At 44.8% G+C, this 5,327-nt stretch overlaps 1 long non-coding RNA gene across 1 annotated transcript; it reads left to right on the forward strand.

Annotated features, from left to right (window-relative positions):
• The first annotated feature begins 922 nt into the window (after window positions 1-922).
• LOC137850053 (uncharacterized) lies at window positions 923-4,350 on the forward strand. The gene is made up of 3 exons (XR_011092225.1): window positions 923-1,824; window positions 2,499-2,597; window positions 3,463-4,350. It is a non-coding gene; the product is annotated as an uncharacterized lncRNA (long non-coding RNA).
• Window positions 4,351-5,327: the final 977 nt, after the last annotated feature.

Below are 5,327 nucleotides of genomic sequence, written 5' to 3' on the forward strand. Positions count from 1 at the left end.
GAGGAGCCCCCAGCCCCTCTCTGGGCAGCCTGTGCTGTGATGGTTTTCTTCTCCATCATGTACCTGGAAATAGTTTCCAGGATTAGCTGTTCGGTCACCTTCCCAGAAATCATGGTGAGGCTAACCAGCCTGTAGCTCCCTGGGTCCTCCTTCTTGACCTAGAGTATAGGATCTCAGATCCAAATGTGAAGTTTTGGGGCCTTGCAGCAAAGAAAGAGAGAGGATGGTTTTTTAGAGTCAGTGATATTTGACTACTACATGGCCAAAGTGTGTCAATCCAAAATTATTTAGAGGCTCCTGGATATCTAAAGGGAGACTGACGAAACTTTTCAATGCTTGAATCCCCTCCCTCCTCTGTTTCAGCTCTAAAGGCTGCAGGTTTAGAGCACCTAACAAGTATGTGCTTTTTTCTCCTTCTTCTTAACTGAAGAGAAAACAGAGGCTGAGCTACTTCATTTGGGATGAGGTGGAAGCCCTGTTCCCAATCTGTCCAGCAGAATATCACCAATACCCAGTCTGACCCTGTGCTGAAATTCAGGACCATGCACGGATTGTTTCTCAGAAATGTTAGCTCTTGACTGTAAGAACAGCCACAGATAAATCCCTATTACCAGTTAGACACCAATGTGTTTCTCATCAGTTCATATTCCAGTAACATTTAGCAAGCATCTCATTAAAAGCTAAACCCGGCGTGTTTTTGTCTCAAATCCTTTGTGAGAGAATCGGCTTCACCATTGTCAAGCTGGATGCCAGGTCTTAGGCAGGTGGGAGAAGCCACAAGCCTATCGTGCTGCCCTTGATCTATACATCCCAGCAGCCCCGTGGAAGTCTTGCTCAATCAGGTCTGCACTCCAAAAGCTCCCCAAACCTCCTCCTTCACCCTCCACTGACACGGCAGATGCCTTTGGATGCCTTCCCAGTTTCATCAGGTCAGTTCTCAGAAGGCTGGAAATCTCTGTTTCCCATATAGTCTCCCCCCCACCCTCAAAAATAAACAAATATCATCTGTGTTGGAGCTGAAGAGTGGAAGTATGTATGTCCTGTTATAGATTCATGTTTACATTATTACTGGGAGCAGATTGAGTGGTTTAATCTTCTTATGTTTTTTACAGTATTCTTGCAAACCTCATGGTTTTGCAACAGTCAACACTGGGACTCCTTTTGAAAAGGACAAGCAGCTTAGAAGGACCTCAAACCTATCCTACCCTGTTGGGATTTTGCAAGCCAAAAGTTATCTAGCTTCTAACCTAACGTCTCTTCCATGACCAGGGTTCTCCCCTCATGCTCTTCTCTCCACCTAACCTCTGCTAGGGGCACAATCCTGTCCTATGCTGGCAAAACAAAGCTGAGCATTGAGGCTGGTTGCACTGTGCTGCTACAGATGCACTGGATGAACTCTTTCCTGCGTTTCATGTTGCTTCCCTCTGTCATGAGAGAATCCGCTGCCCATGTGGTGACAGCAAGCACATGTAGACATTGTTTAATGAACACACAGCCAGCCCAATGTACTTGTTAATCAAGCCAGCGTCCCAAGAGCTGGCAGAAGAACTGAATGCTCTTGCTGAGTCAGCATGTGGGCCACGGTTATGACTTTCCATCAAACGCACGCTTTCTGCTGCCAAGTCTGGGCCAACTCTTCAGCATCACTGAAGCCAGACGAGTATCTGGATTAAGGTTCCACATGGAGGGGAGGGCTCTGCAGAGTTTCTTGCTTGTTTGTTTTGGTTCTCACCAGCGAACCACTAAGCCCCTGCGATGATCTTTCCAGTTGGAAAAGGACTCAGCTGATCCAGTTTGTGCAAGAACCTTTCAACCCAGCAACTGGTATGTCTCCTGCCTGCCGAGCCAAGCTTGTTGCAGAGCAGAGCCTGTTGTGATGCTGCAGGGCTGGAGGGAAGGGGAGCTGTAACTCTGCAGGACTGCCCTTGACCTTCAGAGAGATGGGGAGTGGGGAACGATGGGTTTTGCCTTGTTTTGTTTTCGTTGATTTTGGTCTTGATCAGTCAACAGTGCTACCAAAAGGGTCAGAAAGTCACCAGCATCACCAAACTTCACTGGGAAAGAAAGAAAAAATAAAATTGCATCTTCTGAGACATAGATCAGCAATGTGAGATCAGCTGCCAGCAGCTGGGTGACAGAGCCAGAGGGAGGGCGAATGTGGCAGAGGCAGCACGACCAGGTCATGCTCCCAGGCTGACTTTCACGGCTGTCAGCTAATCTCGCTCTCTTTGGGGAGCTCCAGCTCAGGTTACCAGCAGTAGGAGGTGAGAATGACCTGTAACTGGAGGCTGACAGGGGCCCATAAACTGGCTCTCCTGACAGCTTCCTGGAATCAGCCCCTTGTCTTTCGAAAGGAGGCATCTCGAGGGGAGCTCCTTCTTTAACCAAGTGCCCACTGACTTTGTCCCCTGGTCTGGAAGAGGGAGGCACACAAAGAGAATCCCCTCAAACTCAACCTTTTTTCTATTATTTTTTTTTGATAAAATTTACTTCTTTAGGTGAAGCTTCAGAGAGAAAGATTTCTCAACTTCAGGATTTCTCAGCTCCACAGAAAAATAGAAGCTCAAAACCAAAGACAGACACATATCAGCCTTGGAGTAAGTGATCACCACAAGCCTGGGGAGGACAGGAGGGGGTAACCCTTCTTTACCAGCTTCTAATGGGACCCTTGTTTTCCGTTTCCCTCATTGCAGATGGTTGCCATTCCTGCTAATCCGGGGTAGATTTTCTTGTTCTTTTTCTAATGGTGTTTCATAATGTATAGGGAAATATTCATTGGAGCAGGACGAATGGAAAATTTCAAGAGCGATCAGATGAATTCTCTGCCCACCCCTTAAAAACAAAACAAAACAAAACAAAAAAATAACACAAAAAATGTTAACAGGGAAATTTCATGTAAAATATTTCATTTGGGGGGAAAAAAGTCAGTTTCTAGCTGAAAGCTTTGAGTTAAAACTATTCCCATTCCTTACTCTGCCCCTGTCGCTGGTGTTCCTGAATAAGCCCATCAGCTCATCCCAAATCCCTTTTGTTTCAACCGTGTGCACATCCATCCTCAGGATCTGCAGGGATGGCACCTTAGAAGTCACCTTCCTCTGCACTCTGCTGACCATCACAGTCACTGGTAAGGGGGAAATGAGGCTTCTGTTCTTTAGGGGAATACCACATGTGGGTAGGGTTGACCCAAAGATGTTTTCTTCCCCTGGGGATGCTAAAATACGTAGGTTCTTCCATGCCTTGGCATGAGGTGAAGAGATTGCGTGAACAGAGACCTTGGATGGGGTCTGACTCTACACATTTGGTAGAGCTGACAATTCATCTGCTGTTGGACTGGGATAATAATGCCTGCCTGCCTCACAAGTGGAGTGTACGAGCTCTCCTGTGGACCCACTGTCCCAGCAGAGTGTTATGCGGCTGTCGGGGTCATTAAAAATCTGATGTTTTTGTGTTTTGTCTTTGCAGGAGCACGCGGGGCATTACCCCAGGCGTCCTGGCAAAACTTCCAACTTCCTTGCCGCTGTCTTGATGAAAGGGGACATGTCAGCCCTCGAAAATGTGTGTTAGGCAAGAAAGAGGAGACTTCTGGGAAAGCACTTCTTTTCTGCAAAATTAGTTTTGCTGAGTTTACAAGGTGTCGAAGGCTATTAATACCGCACGCTTTGGTACCATGAGATTGTAAACAAAGTTTCAATATGCCTTTCTACAGAACCATTTATCAGCCTCCATCTTTTTCCCTCTGGCTTTTTTCCACCCTTTGCTTTCTTTCTTTCTTTCTTTTTTTTTTTTTTTTTTCCTTCCCTTCCCTCTCATTCTTTAGCTTTGTCTCCTGGATTTATTCCCATTCTCTAGGTTGTCTTATTAATTTTCCTCTTTCTCAAAGAAAAAAACAGGCTTGTGGCCTGGAGACTTTACAACATTCTCTCATAGTCCTGGATTTAAAACGCCTAGCCGGGGGTCTATAATGTACTGACATGGAAAGACTAGACTTATTATTAAACTAATAATCTTGGAATTTTTATGAACTACAGAGCTCTGCAATCATTCCTAACCACATGGCACGGGTTGCTGAGGTATTAGCAGCCATTGGTGAAAAGCTACTGTGGCTGGACACGCCAACTTTGTCAACACCTGGGAGCAGGGCTGCAGAGATGAATGAGCCGAGGAGGTGGTGGAGAGAAATGGGATGCTCTCAGAAGCCCCAGGTGAGACTTGCCTGCTTTCGCCCCAAAGGTTTGTATCCGGTGCATTAGTCAAGCTAGAGTCCCCAAAATATAACATGGGGTATATCAAAATATGTTGAATTAAATGGGAATGCTAGGAGTTGGGAGTGTAGTTGTGTAACTGCCTTAATCTCTACTTTTACCACCACTAGATACTAAGTCAGGCGGATCCTTGACCCAGCCCAGAACAACTATGCATGTGTTTTTATGACTGAGCAGGTTAAGATGGGACAGTTTCTCCATCTTTCATTTTAAACATCTTTTCTCATGATGAAGACTAAAAGCTAGAATTTTCTGATCTTTTGGAGCATTTGTCTGGAAGGCCTTACAAAGATTGCTCTTTTAAGGGTGTTTTGTTATGTTGGGTTGGGTTAAGGATCCATCTAACTCACTATCTAGCAGAACCTGCAGTATTTTCCAACTACAACATGTGAAGATGCTCTGTTGCTTATGAATATATTTACCAAACACTTTAAATTTCATAGAACTGCAGATTTTTAAATTTGATAAAAAAATTTTACAAGCAAATATACCAAAAATTTAAAATTTGATGCAATTAGATTTGGTACAAAGTGTATTACACCAGCATTCAGAATCACTGCACTGCTCACTTTGCCACCCAGTAAAATGAAAAATCCCCTGGCTTGATGCTGCTCATTACATTTCCAGAGCATAATTTCAAATGGTGTGTGAAACATCTCACTTCTTGCTCTGGACACCTGGGCAGCTGTGTTGTTCGGTGCTAGGCAGCCCCATGTTTCATTCAGGAGATGGAGGTACCTTCGTGGCCATCTGCTCATGGTTTCGCAAAGCTTGTTAATGCTTTTCAGGATGCAAATTACCAGTGGAAAGAAAGAGAGACAATCATTTGAGTTGCAGTTTAAGGCAGAGTTGATCTTATTATAGGGGATTATAGCATTGTGTGAGCTGCCGTGATATGAGAAGGTTTTTTTTTTTCCACTGCAAGGCATTTGTGAGACCTCCACTCCTTGAATTTTCTGCTTGCCTGTCAATCTGCTCATCTTTCTGTTTCATTTAATTAGAAACACTGGTTTTAATGATGCCTCTTCTCGGAGATTGAACACACCAGGCCACAGTCTCTGTGTG

Source organism: Anas acuta, chromosome 1 (genome assembly GCF_963932015.1).
Source record: "Anas acuta chromosome 1, bAnaAcu1.1, whole genome shotgun sequence".
Lineage (NCBI taxonomy): Eukaryota > Metazoa > Chordata > Aves > Anseriformes > Anatidae > Anas > Anas acuta.